The 17,549-nt window shown below is 38.5% G+C and overlaps 1 long non-coding RNA gene across 1 annotated transcript; it reads right to left on the bottom strand.

Moving 5' to 3' along the window:
• Positions 1-3: 3 nt before the first annotated feature.
• LOC138067527 (uncharacterized) lies at positions 4-14,428 on the bottom strand. The gene is made up of 3 exons (XR_011141650.1): positions 14,317-14,428; positions 9,322-9,367; positions 4-411 (listed from the first exon to the last, which is right to left on the bottom strand). It is a non-coding gene; the product is annotated as an uncharacterized lncRNA (long non-coding RNA).
• Positions 14,429-17,549: the final 3,121 nt, after the last annotated feature.

Raw genomic sequence — 17,549 nt, 5'->3', positions numbered from 1 at the left:
ATACGAATGGGTTTGTCCTGCATAGCATCAGTCCAGCAAAACACTCCTGGTAACTGAAAAAGGGATGCCCAAGCAAGATGAAGCACTTTGGCACTTTTGCTATCCAGCTCCAATCTCTGTCTTCCTGCAGAAGAGAAATCAGTGGAAACACTCAGATCCTCCAGTGCACATCTCTGACAGCACCTTCTCTGAGGCTGACGGACAGGGGAACTTACCCACAGCTTCAGGCCCCTTACTTAGCCAGGTAGTCTGGTCTTACATAGGCAACAGCAGGAAGGCTCAGAACAAGTTAATGAGTAAAGCTACTGTTTTAAATTGCTCTCTAAAGGAGTCTCCCTTTGTCTGTGAATTAGAGAGCACTGGTTTTCAGTCTGCAGCCTTTGGGAATACAAAGCTCTGCTTATCATGGGCCTGTGAAAAACAAATAAGGAAAATAAACCACTTATCAACAGGCTTAAATTCACTAGGCACTTGAAAACTTGCGACTTAAGCTTCTCCTGTAATGTACACATACTTGACACAATCTTAACTTTCCCAGACAAAGGCTTTTAGGACTGTTGCCTTCCATGATTGCCCCTTTTTTCCCTATGTGTAGTTTGCTATTTCTAATATATAGAGATTTTTTAAGATATAAGGAGAACTTAGCCTCCCGTAGCCAATGCCAGTTTTACCACTGGCTCCAAAAACATATAGTTTTACCTGTAGTTTCTGATTACCTCCTTAGAATTTTCTATTTTTCACCATTTTGTCACTGAGGAGTGCACGTCTTGCCAAGTAGCCGAAGGAAGAGAGCAAAAGGAGAATAGGAGAAGAACAGAAAGAGAGAAAGGGAAGTCCTGGAGATTTCCCTCCTGGCTACAGTATCACCACTCAGTGAGGAGCGGAATACAGCAATAAAATTTTAATAAATATTTAAAGTTGTATTCATTGATGACACATCCTGTATTTGAAATACTAACTCTTTCAGGCTTATGTTTGGAAAAAAACTTTACTTAGTGCAATATGTAGTTATAATCAGTGAGATTACGGAGGAAATCTAAAATAGTTCCTTCTGATACAGCTAAAAGGATGACCTAATATGCATTACATCCGCCAAAAATATATATATTTTCTGATGACTCTCTGAAAACAATCATCTGATAAATTACTACGAACCAATACGTCAGAACTGTTCAATTCCCACGTAAGCATCTTAAATCACGAGGCCAGAGATTCAATGCAGCTGGCAGCAACAATTCCCACTACTCTTTGTATTCTTCATGGATAATACAAAAATCTGATCATTCTTAATGTGCGTAAATACAAGCTGGGCTGTTCCGAAACACTCCTTCAGAGATCTACGGAAGTACTGCGGAGAATAATGGTAGCTAACAATATCACATAAGTAAGCCACAACATAATGCTAAGGTGAGGCTTACTTCAGTGCAAAAGCTGTTACTCACTTTGTGCTGCTATGCTCTCTCCCATGCTTACTCGCATTGGGTGGCAGGTTGTGCCACAAATCATTCCATTGAAGTTCATGAAAAAACCACATAGAATAAAGTTCCCCAGGGCCAACTGTTTCTATGGCAGAAACTGACCTGCAGTAAATAAACTTAGAGATCCAGAAAAACCATTATGTCCCCTTGAAAAGACTAAGATTAAAAACCAGATGGGAAAAAAAAAATCTTACTGTTGACTCATTGAGGTATATAAAATTTAGACAATCCCTGAGATTAATTCTTCTGTTGAATAATACGAGGATTTGGCATTCAAGAGGTAAAAAATTAACTTTTATCTTACCTAAGAAAATATGTAAGCTACAGAACAATAAATCCTGATATTAACTGAACCAGAAGACAGTATCAGATTAATCCTTTTATATTATCATTCATTATTTGACACGAAACTGCTATTTTGGCAATTATACAAAACTAGGTTTCTGCAAAATATTATATATCTGATTATTTAATATCCTGTTTTATTATGTTCTTTCATTCTACTGCAGTTTCATAGTCTGCCTCTATGCTTTTTCCCGTGCTATGTGCAAGAATATGTAGACCGAAACTGGTCTTTTCAACCAATTAACTGTTGTTAACCAAATCAACTGTTTTTTCATAGTAAACAGGCGATGAAGTTGTAATATATTTTTCTGTAACAAGTTCTGTCACAGAACAATACGCAACCTTGTAACAAATTTCCACTGAATTGATCAAAATAGTTAGACAAATTACTGAATTTTAATGTGTTGCATGCTTTAAATTTCTCTGTAAGCAGAAAAATTGATGGTATGTTTGCACATTTTCAACGAACACGAGAAAAAAGTTTGAAAGGTTCACTGAAAATTTCACTCAGGTTCACCTATTTAACCATTGCTTGTTTTATTTTTTCCAAGCAAAAAAGAACTTTGAAAAGTTATAACAAAGGATTTCCTCATTTTTGACAGATTCTATTTTTGATTTCTTGAGACAACTACAGGGAGACCTGGGGTATAGGACTCGACAGATACTCAGTTTTTCCACAGTAGATATTGTTTTTCTTTGCATTGTTATTACATTTTTGCATATGTTCAGTTTTTACACTGGGATAAAAATCTGTCACTGAATAGTTTTTTGGAATATGCAGTTGGAGATACTTAAAATCAGCTACTCAGTTTTCCTCACTTGGTCTCTCTGGACTAAGTTCTCAACTTACTGTGGTGCACTGTGACTTTAGGGGGACTCTGTTGTATCACCAGACAAAGTATTTGGCCGAACTATAGACTGAATAGCAACTGAAGTTTAAGGAGACAGAACACGGTTAAAATTATACAAAATGGTAGAGGCTGGAAGAGTAAATGAATAATATCCTCTTCAGAATGAAAAGAGACACTGCAACCAAATGGGTGGTAGGCCTGACCACTACAGCATTTCTCAGAGTACTTACCTTTTCAAGGACATTAATAATGGCGGGCAATATCTACAACATTGTCCTCAGAACATCTTATTTCCATCTTTCATTCATGCAGATATAGTTTGATGGACTTGATGTTATTCTTATGTCCATTTAAGGATAAGCAAATCCAAAAATACAGAACAACAGTTCTTCATGCCAAAGAACTCACCATTCCTGTAGCTGAGAATTTGCCTTGAAATAGCTTTTCCCAAGGACAGAAAAGCCTAATTTTCTCCCAGGCATTATAAAGTTGCCAATATATCTCCATGTGGCCAGGAAACCTCACTGCATCTATTCCAAAGGATGTCTGAAGTATTCAAAATTCTGTATGCAAGGCTTTAGGTACATAGAGCAAGACTTTTTGTTTTGATTAATTATTTCATTTGCCGTGAGTAAGAACAAAAAGGGTGATGAAAATAAGTGGCAAGTCTTCACCAGTGCAATGAAGCAGAAGATAAGAAATGTCATTTTAATGAATGAAAACTGAAAATAAATGTAAATGACACAGAACACTGATCAGGGAAAAACAAAGGAATAGATTGCAGCGAGGCATACTAAATGTTATATTAAAACAGATAAGAATACAAAAAGATACCTGGGAAATAGGGTACAATTCACTAAGAAAAACAATGCTGTCTAAGCATTATGAAATCATAAAGAACAAATACATTTTTTCAGATGCAAAAATATTCTCTCATCCCAAGTTAAAGCTAAAAATCAAAATCTCAGTAATTTGGAATGACAAATATCACTTTCTTTGAAACTCTTCAAAAGTCTAGAAATAGCTTCAATTTCTAAATTTAAGGTATGACCAAAACAGGTAGTTTTCAATCAACAGTTTCTTTTTCCTCTCTCCAACCAGAAAATTTATCCAACTAACCCTTTCCCCTTCTAGTACTTTTAATTAAAAAGAATTTCCATTCTAAAATCTATCACAGAACAAGATTATACAGCTACTTAGATTAATGTCTCCTTGTTTAATTTTAACATACTAATTGACATCTTTGGACGTGCCTATACAGTTATTCTCCCCCTTTCATGTTTACAACCTTGTAATCCTTACAGACTATTGTGATCTCTCTCCTTAAATATCACTCGGAAGAATTATGCAGATTTGGTCCTCTCAATCATTCCTTGGAAGCGACTCCCTTCAAGCCTCTAATTGTTTCTAATTCTTTTCAGTGAATACCCTACTCACCTTTCTACCGCTGAACACCAGAATATTTTAATATGAACGCTGAGTTGTCCAAACCCAACCTACAAAAAGGCAGTACAAGGAAAGGAGGGGGCTATGCAGATCAGAGTGACTTTATGCATGAAGCTCCCCAGACACTGAAATCCTAAATAACAATAGGTAGTTGTTCAGAGATATCCATAAGCAAAGCCCCTCATTCGAATGACAAGTATTTTCACATGGCCAAATTTAAAGTTTTTAATTTTAATGCAAACAATGCCAGGCCATGTTTGTAGAATGGAAGCTTGCCCCCCGGAGCATTTGAAAAGCAAGCAATTACATCCCTATGCAATGCTGTGGCTAATGTGAGCTTCAGATGAGTGACCTGGGAAAAGCGAGGAGGAACAGAGTGATGATTATAGGCCTCGAGGAAGACCCACAGTATTGAACACTGCTCCCAGTGCAGGTGTGCAAGATTTTTAAAGGACACTGCAGAGAGGAGGGTGGTGCCAAACCAAGCCCCAGCCTTTAGGTTGGGGCTCCTCCTTTCCTGGAGGAAATATCTTTTAGCCAGAGACTTATAGCAACTCAAATCCCTCAACCCCCCCACTATATTCTAAAGGTCTCTGGAATTTATAAGAGAATAACATAACAGGAGTCATAGGTTGAAGGCTGAAGCCAATACCTGATTCCCTATGTACAATTTCCAGCCATGAGTGTGATTAACTATTGGAATAAAATACTTGGAGAATTTTCCAGCCACTTCTCTATCTTTTAACACCTCCATCAGTATAGGATAACAGAGATCAGACTAGACCTAATGGTTCTGTCTGATCTTAAATACTATGCCTATTAATCGATATCCTACAACCAGCAATTAAATAGTTCACTCTTATCCACTTTTATCACTTACTTTTTCAAATACTTCTCTTTTGTCTTCCTGGTAATTTTGTCACCACTTCACAGTAACGTACTGAATGTCCGCAAACAGCTTTGGGTTTGCTCACAATGGACTTGAGCCCTGCCAGGGTTAGCTTGTATTCTTCTCCCTCCCCCCTCACTGGCAATTCTGATGATTTATTTCCAGCTATGCTGTTGTCAAGTCTTGTGCTGGTTCAGTCGGTACTTCTGCAGTTTCAATTGCAGGTTTGCCAGGCTTCAATATCGCTCTCAAAATCATTCGATCTGAGGTGCCTCAGTATCAAATTTTCTAAGTCCATAACTCCCATGCAGCACTCATCTCCAGCCTTTAGGATCTACATTACTTTTTAGAGAAGGGCTGATGCAGTTTTGAAAAGCATCTTGGGTCTGACATCAATCCTCAACGTAAGCAAGTTTCTAATGACCATGAGCCAGACATGCTGACTTGCATACGTTCTGTCTTGGTATGTTCTTGTCTACTTGGTCCTATACTGACAACAGTATCAATAGGTTTTCATCATTTTCCAATTTTTTCCTCCATATCTTTGTTAAAGGCCTCATTGTTAAAAAATGTTTAGCGACTGAGTCATTCTCTAACAGCCTGCCACTCATTCCAGCGCCTCTCTTATTTTGTCTTCTCTTTGATATTTCCCCATGCCTGTATCAGTAAAGCTATTCTTAGTCACTATCTGTTTTTGTTTAGCTGAAGCTAAAAAGAATCCTGGTGCAATGAAAGGCATTGCTGCTTCTGGAGTGGATGCACTTCCAATTGAGGGTCAATCTTGCAGTTTTCAGTTGCTGGTTTTAGAACTTTTTTTTGCGGAAAAAATATGCCTTTTCTTTCCCCTGTGAAAACTTCTACTGCAATTCTTCTGCACTTTCAGTGCAGGATCTTTTATAACTCTGAGATCCCAGGGCTTTCTCGCTTACAAAGCCACATTTATCACTTCTCAGTCTATCTTAATTCCCCTAAATGTGTTTTCTAAATGAAGTAATAAGTGCTTGAGTAGAAACTTGACCTCAGAATGATGTGTGTGTGTACTTAAATGCTCTGCTGAATAAAGTCCTAAATGATGCAAGAGGAAAGGGATATACCATTATCTACAGATCCACTATGTGCCAGAGAATTTGCCTTAGCATTAGCCATATACTTTAATCCTCTACAACAGCAGTTATGTGTATAAGCATTCTACCCCAATTTTCATAGCCAGCCTAGCACTGATGTTAAGCTTTAACTGCAAAAGCCATTATCTACATTATAAATTTCTTGCCCATAATCTGTTAATTGCCTCAAAATAATTAAAATGATATTTCCCCACAGTAACGCATTTTTAACAAATAGGTCTTCAATTTAAGTTTTAAAGTGCAAACACATTTACTAAACTTTTGTCTTATAAAGTCTTACTTCATAAAGTAACTTGTCTTATAAAGTATCCACAAATTCTTACAACATCAAACCCCCATAATCTCCTGATTAGTAGGATGGGGCAGATAAGAATTCCACCCTTCTTTGGAATCACAAGGGAAGGAGGAGCCTAATGACATCAGCTTCATATCTAGCAGAGCTTCTCCGGTTGCCTTTCATTTCCCCAGGTTTAGAAGCTGATAAAAGAAAAAATTACAAAGTTACAGTCCATGCAAATGCTAGGTACTCAGATTGCATAGTCAATTAATCATTAGTTGCTTTGTTAGATTTTGTTTTGTCACTGAGAAATCACCACTGTTCACTTCAGAGAAGTAAGAGACATGAATTAACATGCCTTTATTACCATAAAATCAAAGCAGTCATCTCCGTCCAGGCACAAGACAAAACAAAAACAGCTCACAACTGTTGTCTGTGCTCATAGCCACATTCCTAAGTAATTCAACCCTTTTGGTTTGATAAAGCAAGATGGTCAGGGATTAATGAATGTGATCCAGCAGAAAGCAGCTCTAAAATATCTTATTTTATCTACTTTACACATTTATGTCCCCAAGCATTTGCTAAACTTTACATTGGGCTAATTCTTACAGGCTAACCCAATTTTTCATTAAATCTACTTCCAACTTATATTAATGCTTATCATGCTATTACAATAATTATAATACTTACTAAACATGACCTCACACCTGCTCATTAGGCAGCATAATTCTGGCAAAGCACCTAATCATACTAACTTAACAAGCCATCAAATTTTTGTCTTTCTTCCCTTTAACTTGAAAAGACAATTAACTTTCTAGGCTAAAGGGTAGCAGCTTATATCATCATAATAGTAAATTCTTCATATATGCTAAACTCAGTATCTAACAGGCTTCAGGCCTATGCTTCTACACTAGCAGTTCCACAAAACTTTAATATTAAAAGGTGTTTATTAAGTACTTTTTGGGGTGCCTTCTCAATCAACATATTGTCCAGAATTCTCTCTGGAAGCCTCACTGGTGTGCTATAAGCATATACTGCTCATGCAAAGCCTTGCTAATCTGCACTGACACAATCTGCAGTCTTTTCTTAAAGACACAAGAAAAAATAGTTATGCTAGGTATAGACAAGCCTGGAGTAGAAAGATAAAGGACTGAACACTAAGAAAATAAAGATGGAATATAATTTGTAGACTGCATTGTTCCAATAGAAATATAAAAGAGGACAGATACTTGGTGACAACAGAGGTGCTCTTAGGAGAAGTTTTTTGGTACTGCGTAAACCACCTGCCTGCAGGTGCATACTTTTTAATATGCCCAATACAACAAATACTAGGCCAGACACGTTAGAGCTGGGCTTGCATGTAATAACCCTGGCTGAATCTTTGCCATGGAATCAAATTATGGTAATTCTTAAAGATAAGTCTGAATGCTTGAGGTGTCCTGACTGTGACTTAGCTGGCATTGCAGTGCTCGAGTTCTTGACATGGACACATCAATAAAACCCATTAAGGAAACACAACAGTAACAACGAGGGTGACCCTGAATACCAACACCAGTGCAGGCAACGCTCTCCATCAAGAAAAACTCATCCTTCCTTCCCTGGGTGCCATTGCTTTATTCAGGTGGGGAGCTGCCTTTCACTGAGAGAACATTTTGTTTGGATCAGATCCACCCTTCTAAAAGCACTATTTAAGATCTAGGATGAATAAGAATTTTGCCCACCAGTTTTCTGCAGCATCCATGCTGCAAAGAAGCGCACTCTGTGTTGGGCCAGATGGAAGCTCCTCAAGGTTGCCTAGGGATCTACATCCTAAACCTTCTGTGAAGTGACAAGGTCCCTCCTACCCCAGCTGATGAGGGAAGAATCATCCCTGCAGACAGCTATTGCATGCCATAGTAGGGTGAATGTCTTTCTCTGCAAGGGCCAAAGCTGCAATTGATACAAGAGACAATCACTGGAGATGATTCCTGATGGGAATTATATACCTTAACAGCAGCACTCCTGACAGATATATATACATTAATATTCTAACTATGATTCTTCAGACAAATTCTTATTTTTAAAGTCAACCCTAATGAATTCATATTTACATTTATCCACCCATCCAGATTTTTTCCTTTGTGATTTATGCATCAGAGCAGACACACACGAGTTGCAGAGCTGCGGCAATATTTACCACACCTAGCTGAGCAATGACAGCTCAATGATTTAGAAGAAAAGCATCAGCAAGTCCCGGATTAATTAACTTTGTAATGTCAACGCCAGTCAGCATCCTCTCACGTTCTAATTCTTCACATGTGGCACAATAAAACAAATCACAAGAAATAAAAAATATTTTCATCACATACTGGTTATGGATTTTAGCGGGCTCCCAGTTAAGCCCTCAGTTAGTCTATTCCTACAGCAGAAAGCCTCTTAGTCTGGGCTAAACTGTGTGATAAGGCACAAGGAGGAAGCTCTATACTGATAACCCCAGAGCACGTAACCTCTCACCTTGAGGAAGTTATTGCACCACCGATCTAACCAGGCGGGGGACAACACTAACAGCACTTCTAACTGTGAAGTTAACAGATTCTTTAGGAAGGATCTGTTTGCAGGGATTATTTGTTGCAGGGAGATAAATTCAGGGAATATGATTCTCTTGACTGTAATTTAACAATTTATTTCAATGATCCTTCAGCACCTCACAGTCTTTATCCTCTATGAGATGGGCAAATGCTCCAGAGCCCAGAGTTACACTAAGATGAGATGCCTAATCCCAGCAAGAAAGTTAGCTATTTTAGTATCTTTAAGGATCTAGGCCTAAATTTCTTGTGTTTAGGTTATAACTCAAGAAATAAAGAATGAAAGCTTGATTTCTCAAGTCGAGTCCCAGCAAGAATTGAAAAACATTTTTCTGATTCATCCTTACCTACACTTTCAGGACCACAATAGTCTGAGGGTGAGGAAGATGAGACCTAAAAGTGAAAGAACACAAAAATGAATTCATATATCAAAACCTTTAAAATGACAAATCATTTCTAAGACGTTAGCGCTCATGCGTGATAAAACAAATAAACTGATTTTGCCCAGAGAATATATACAACTGAACTGAAAACCTGTGGCTTGTTGTTTTGAACCAGCATGAATTTCTCTGACAAGTTGCAGGGTAGATAACAGAACACAGAGAGAGTTAGGATGATGGCTGTGTCAGCACAACACAACTGCAATAAGACATTCTAGTCACAATATTTACTGTGTTCCCCTGATCTTTAGAACATATTATGAAAAATTCCCAGGAAAAAGCTTTTAGCAACACAAACTGTTTTCATTTGTTTTCATTTTGGCTTCTCCCCCCTTTTTAAAGGGAAATAATTGTGTTATGCAAGCTACAGTGACATATTTTTCGCTAGAGCTGTGAAGTCTGGCCTACAATGACCCGACTTGTGTCAGCGGTGGAAAGCAATTCCTAAACTAAATCATTTTAACAGAAGAGCATTTGCTACTCCAGAAGAAATGATCTAATTGAAAAAGTGTCATTACTTAGATCTCAGAGCCCAGAAAGCCAAAACACAACAAATGCAGTGAAATCACACTTTGCAAAGGCCCCAGACAAGTGTTTTATTTTAAATAGGTTTAGACTGCCTTTTACTTTTCCATCAGTCCTGACTGATGAGGAAGATGAAATGCACTTTTTGACACTCTAGACAGCAGCAATTAAACTTGATCTCTTGTTTGAGCTCCTTATGGCTCCACTTGTCTCTCCCTTCTAAGAGTATTCTGTTTTGAGGATTAAATTTCTGTTTTGTTTAGAGAGAAATGTTGATCCCACCCAGGCAGCCTAACTTGCAACTCATGAAGATACACATACAATTCTCAAGTCCTGCCATAAAGTTAATTTGCTCAAAATGTGCACTTTATTTTTACGAAAAGCTAGGATAATTCTTTTATCTTTTTATAGTTTAAGCATATGAAGGATGGATTGTCTCTTATCACTTGATTATACAGTACTTGACATAATAGTCTCTTGATTGTAATTGCATAGGCTATGCATATTGCATTACCTGTCGAGCTTTACCAAATATGTTTTCTTTTCATTCTCATCTCTTTTTCCTTTTAGATGTGAAATCTGCAATTTCCTATTCACAGGCCAGTCCCTAGGCTACAGTACCTCAGAACTATGCATACCTCACAGATTGGACCAAGTACAGACAGCCTCCTTTAAGGTGTTTGCTCAAGAGGGAATATGGTGGACTGCAGCATTCCTAGGCCAAGTATACTGTTTAAGTTTGAAAGCAACACTTAGTCAGCTATAAGGCATGTTCATCTCACTCACAAACCATCTCAATTAGCTTAAGTTCTGTAGACATCCATGTGGCTTCGTACACTTCATTCTAGTTCCCCTAACAAACTCCCCGCACCTCACGAGAAATTGCTCCAACACCACGTGATCCTGACCTGCAGTCCCCCTAGCTGTCTAGGTTTAGCAAAATGCTCCTCAGAGCCAGGGAATCTGGCATTCACTTTTGACAGCCCTTAAGTGTTTGTAGAACATACATTACTGTGAGCCGTTCTTTTCTCTTCCTAGTCATCTCTCCTTACAAAGCATTCTTAAACTGAAACAATACATTAGTGCAGCAAGCATCTCAACATACAGTGTTCAGAAATTACTACAGAGTAGCTAGGTTCCACCTCAAGTCTCTATCGGCACTGCCATTGCAGGTATCTCATTTCTTAACATGCTTCAGTGTATATTTATACTTGTTTGCAAGCCAAAGCTATTTTATGAATCCAGGAGTAGACATGCAAATGCAGTTAAAATTTAAAAAGTCACTACAAAATCTCTTCTCAAACTACCTTGACACATCTGTACCTTCTTCAGTTAGTACCATCCACACTAGCTAAACATCAATACTTTTGGATTGCTCTGAATTTTTTGATGTTTTTCTACTGAGTAAATTCTGCTTCATACAACTTCTGTTAAAAGAAACAGCTCTTCTTGCGAAAGAGGAAGGCTTCAAAAAGGCAGCACTGCACAGAGAGGTTCATTGGACTGCTACAGCTATTAAAGAGGCAACATGAAAGCACCTATCATCTCAGAAAGACTTTCCAGTGACAAACAATTTGTTGAGAGCACGCTCACTTTCTTCAGCAGGTGACTAACATGCAAGTCATGGGGAAGCCTCATAAGTGTAAAATTGCTGACTGAAAGCAACAATTAAATCTTCTCTTTTTAGTAGCTCTTTCAGAGGCTGGTGAGAGTTGGTCGGACTGTCATCCCATTTACAGCAGTACAAATCTGCGATAATTTCTTCAAGGCCAGCTCAGCTGCTATGGATTCATACGGGTACTGTAGCATATAGCCCATTAGTCGTATTCCACACAGCAACATTTGTTCTTTACATCAGTTACATGGGTACATATAATCAGTTCTGAGTTTTTCTACAGACTCATCAGGTTACACCGAGACTCTATCTGTGTTTTAGTCCCACATCTGTGAAATGAACACCATGGCAGCAGACCCTCAGAAATACACAAGATCAAAGATGAAAAACCTTATAGCGTAACTCCACTGACCTCTACAAAATTATTCCTAATTGATGGTGATGTTAGAAGCAGGTTTCTCCCTCTCTGTGCTAGCTGAATTGATCAATTTGTTTTTACTCCAGCCCTATGATCATCAGGCAAGAGTTGCACACTGCCATCAGATGTTCTCATTTCAACATTCATCAGTATTTTCTCTCCTTTCTGGGCACTAATGAAAGTTTTTATGCCACAGTTTATTTACAGTACATTCAGTTCATGCTTCTAGCCATCCTAGGGACAATCCACACACCAAATCTTATAAAAGCATTAGGGCTCTTTTTAAACCTACTGATGATACACAGACTATACTATCTGGCTGTGGACCATCCCATTTAATTGCCTTGCACATCTGAATCACATTAGAATTATTCTGGAAATTTGGACAAATTTGAATACAAACTGCAGCTAAAATAGCCATTTTGATCTTTGTCAGCATAACCTCACCAGCAGCTTATAGCAACCTGCTCTGAATTCTATATAACAAAGGAATTTCCATTTGACTGCTGTATTATATTGTTTGCCTAGAAAAATAGCAGAAATTGTTGCTGGTCTGCTCATTTATCTTTGCCTATATGGCCACATCCTGACTAGGCGCTAGATATTTTCCACCATAAAGCTTGCAAAATTCCATGTATTATACCTAATACTTAAATTATGATGATTTCCTTATCATTAAATTTTCCAATTAATAATTCCGATTACAGCAAGAACAGCTGTAAACAGCCTTACAGCAAGAACAGTCAATCTGAAACCTGAAAAACAAATTGGTTGTGTTAGAGAAGTTAGGCATTTCTCACCCCTGACTAACAGGAGGACAGGCCACTACCACACAAATAAAAGCATAATTTAAAGACAGAATATGATCAGTATGCAAAACTGCACAATAACATTAGCGTGAGGAAAAACATGTCACTTAGGCAGTGTGATTCCTTGAAAAGTGAAGAACTCGCTTTTCTACAACATTCTCCTAACTGAATGTGTTTTTACTTATGACAGTTTCCTTTTGTATAAGGCTGCTTGTGCGGCCCACAGTTGCGCCAGGCTGAAATGTGATGTGTTCAGTCTCCTGGAATTTGGACTCTGTTGGTTATTCTCCTGTTCATAATAAAGTTGCAAGGCAACCCATTAGCTCTATTTCTTTTATTTATTGCACTAAGGTGTTGAAAACACATCCAGAAAATGCTACTAAACTACATACAGAGGTACATAGCGATTTGATTTTCCCTCCAAATACTAGGCTATTTCCGTTTTATAGCAATTCTGCAAAAGACAGCTTTATCACAGGCTTGGATGAGCTAAACACCAACCTTACAGGAGGAAGTGTTATACCTCACCACATGCATACACTTTGGGACCCTACAGACTACATGACTAAGGTGGATTAGCACTGCCATCAAGGCCTCTCTGAAGTGGCAATTGCACACAAGCACGTGCTGGATGTTTGGTCCAGAGCCGCACACCCTTTGAAACCATCAGCTACCGAATTCTCCAAAACTCTGTATCAGTAATTTCAGAAGTGCAGCCTGAGAAATCCTGAGAAAGACTTTTAATTACAAGCATCTTCAACCAGCCAGCAGAGGTGGTGACCTGGTAGCAGTCACAAGGTTACTTCAGCTGTATGAGAACGTGGGTAAGTGCTGAGCACTCAAAGCTGCCAGCGCTTCAGAAGCTAAAAATCTCCACCACTACGTATTCCAGACTCCTCTGGTTCCCCTTATCTCTCCTAGGGCTCTGCATGACACTGAGAAGCCAAGCAAGATCTGCCAGTTCCAGAGACAAGACATTGCTCAGACTGAGCTGGGTCTCTGCTTTCAAGAGGACACCATTCTGACAGGCCTCAAGCCTGAGAGCTCAAGGGACCTGAAAAGAAATCCAGCAGTTGGGGCTGCCTTAGGAGGATACGGAGAGAAGTGGCACATGCATTACACTTTCCTCACCCTGATGCCTCCCCCTGTGAAGTGGTCCTCTGTGGGCAAAACTTCAGAAACTCTTACCCTATCACAAATAGGATAAAAAGAACATAAGCTTAGCTAACTTAATAGTGTATTACAGGAAGAAAACAGAAGAGTCCTAGATGCAACCAACAGGTCAAAGAGGTATTAAAGAAAATCAAGCTTTATTGTCTCACTTGGCTGCACATTTTAACACTTGTACTCATTTCTAAACAAATGCCTGTTCTGAAGGCTATAGTTTCTGGAAAATTAGGCACCAAACTAGAAGCCTGGAGGAGCAAAAAACGCTTGATGCTTTCCTTTTTCACAAATCACCATATTCTTTGGCTGATAAAAAAAGACATTCAAGACAGAGAGATTAGCAATGCTCCTGTTGTGTTAATACATACCAAACCTCCAAGACGTAGCCATGTTTTAGCATGTTCACTATGGGCCAGATAAAACTGACAGCTGAAAGTGTTCTCTCACCAGGTTCGTTTGTGATTGTGCCCATGACAGGAAGCGTACTTCACAGATGTTCAATAACGACATAGTTCTTGTCCTGAGGAGGTGTTAAGGACAGACAAGCAGAGAAACATTAGAAGCAAAGAAACAAACAACAGCAAAACACGAGGGAATTTACAATATTTCTTGAGACATGTGGCAGAAGTTAAATTTAAAAGTGAAAGAAGAGATTTGTGCAGGAACTGAGAGTAGTTAGACCTGCATAGTGATGCTGTGTGGAAACCTTTATTGTAATTCCTATGGAGTCATTTATGACCAATTGCAACTTCAGCATAGATTGGATAGAGCCCTGCATGAATGCAAAAATAAATCATCCAGATAATGTAGTAACACTTCAAATGTACTTAATCGTCATGAATTTTTTCTCACTGAGATTTAGAACGGTACTTGCTCAAAAGGGAATGATTGCACAATTTGAAATGTAAGCATTCGGAGAGCAAATTAATGTTTAATTATGAATGCTAAAAATAAAAACAGAGCTATTAATTTCAGGAGCAAATGATGAGCCCTTGTGTTATGAAGAAAAAATAACCTCCCTCTAGAAAATATCTTGAAAATATTTGAAGAGTCTATTGATATTTTTGCTTTAATTTACTCAAATTACTGCCAAAATTTTACTCTTAAAAGTTCTCTTACGAAACTATTTTTTATTGCTTTATACAGTTATTGCATTTCATGAAGATCTCAGGTTCATAATTAATCCCCCATTAATGGGAATTTACTAACCTAGAGGACTTTGGTGAAAAGGTATGTTAAAAAAGGCTTCCTAACTTGAATACAAATGTTATCATCAGGTGAAAGCTGGAGAGTTTCGTGGCGAAAAAAAATAATTGGATATAGCTCCAGTCTTAAGCGAGTTTGTTTCAAGAGAGATTTCTGCCGGGCAATTGAAAGACCCTTTCAGTAGAAGTCCTGGAATGAGCAAGATGACTATTTCCCAGTAGTTAAATTTCATACTAGGAAAGGAGTTTATTCAGAAGTCCTCCTAGTAAGTTTGGGAAACCTAATCTAAAGCTGTTCTTAGCCATGCTCTCCATGAAACGTATCTGAAGTCTTTCAAAGGCCTCCCAAAATGCCTGTATAAAAGGCATTTTAACACATATTGCAAAGGTGAACATCCTGGGCTTTTCAGGACTGCAGACTGCATTCCCTGCAGAAATGCTTCAGCATCCTTTAAAATATGTGGGGAAGGGGAGGGTAGAGAAAATGGGAAGGAAGCCAACTTCGTTCTCCCCGTTATTTGTACCAGTGACCATATTACACGAGCAGAAAAGCAGTCTCCTTAGTGCCAAGGCCCAGATCCACTAAACAGTGGTACTGGAACAAGAACCTAGGAGTTTCTACTTCGAGGAAGAAGTGGTAGCAGTGTCAATTCAAAGGCCACTTTGCATATCAAGTATTTGTAAAATCACATCTCAATTTGAACGCAGGATTTTTGTGAGTATTAAAGCCCCTTACGAGTTGATCAAAATACAAGCGTTTAAATCAAGGTTTTGTCCAGGTCCTGGTTTCACTTTTCTTTCGTAAGAAAGTACATATCTTCAGTAATTCCAGTCAGCTCATTTGCATCAAAGAGAACATGCATCTTAACATATGCAGTTGTAAAAGTCAGAGGAGGTATTGCTGTTTCCCGCAGAGAAACTTCATCAGATTTCTCACTTCCAAATTTTCCTCTCTCTGAAGGACATTCAAAACACAACAAATGCAAACATCCCTAAAGGTATGTAAATAATCTGGTAGTTTAGCTAGTGTGTTCAAAACCAAGGAAAATATTCAATACTTCATTAATGAAGAGATTATTTAAAAGTGCACTTCTTCAGTAGAAACTAGAGATCCACACGTAAATTACGAGAGGAGCTTGAACCCCAAAAGCATTGTCTTTACTTTAATAATCATACAACACATGCCTCCGCTCCCTTCTCTGTAAAGCTCTCAAAATGTCAATTGCCCGAGGAAGTATGCAGCTTCTCAGGTGAATTTTGCAATTCACCTGAAGTTGCAAGCAGCCACAACTAGACCGCTAAGAATACTGGAATTAACTAATTGAAAACTACCCTATTCTACAGGGTTATCCTGCAAGCACAGTAGCAACCTTATGACAAATTTACATTGTATTTTACAGATAGATGCAGTCCAAACTGAACAAAAGCCACCTGCCCTGGCTAGCATGGCAATATGGCCTGATCAAGAAACTAATCTGCTCAGAGGCAGATTTATCAGCTAGAGGCGGTCACCGAACAATTGCAACTACAACGGTCTAGTAAGCTTACGGCATGAATACAGCAAGGTTTGTCCATCTGAAAAGGACCCCTAGTTGTAGTAGTTTGAGACTTTGACAAGAACAGAAACATACAGAGGCTCTGTTCAAGCAGCTCCTTATTCTACCCAGCCTGCTACAAGAGGCAGTGCTCAGCTGACATATCTCCTAACTTCACTGGCTTCAGCTTCCACAGCCAGGCATTCACCACAGTCTTTAAGCTTTCTGAATCGCCACCCTTTTGGCCAAAGGTACAGTATGTTCTTAAGTTGTTTTATTCATGTTTTAATATTTATCCTCACTTTCAAGGCCTGCTCCATTCCTTTCTCTGATACAGCTGTAATGCAAACATTTTTACGAATGGTATTAAGCTCCTCATATTTCCTTCTCTTGTTCTGTGACTAGTTACATCCATTCTTCTTTGCTCTCTTCTCCTGTTTCTGGTCTTATCTTCTATGCTATCTGTCACCTGATGTTGCCACTTGCCCTCTAAGCACATTCTCCTTCTAATCTCCTACTATTCTATAGAGTTTTCATAGATCGTGCCCTGTGTTTGTTGTTACCCTTCACTCCAGCTCCAGGAGTGCATCCCTGAAGAAAATCACGCACTTTCTCAATTTAAGCACTACGTAAAGGCCTTGCAGAACTGAGTCTTAAAGACTATAAATTGTGGGAGCTTGGTATTAATCTCTCCTACATGCATTGTGCCAGATAAAAAGAAAAAAAAAAAGAGGAATTTCTAGATATTTCCAGATATGTTCATACCACACATCCTACGGAGAGTATTCAAAGACTCAAATATTACCTCTTTAGATTAGGATGCAATTCATCTGAGTGCTCACTAACAGCCATTTAGTTTCT

This window comes from Struthio camelus, chromosome 5 (genome assembly GCF_040807025.1).
Source record: "Struthio camelus isolate bStrCam1 chromosome 5, bStrCam1.hap1, whole genome shotgun sequence".
Taxonomy (NCBI): Eukaryota; Metazoa; Chordata; class Aves; order Struthioniformes; family Struthionidae; genus Struthio; species Struthio camelus.
Note: the sequence above shows the minus strand (reverse complement) of the source record. Positions and strands in the feature narration are given on the sequence as shown.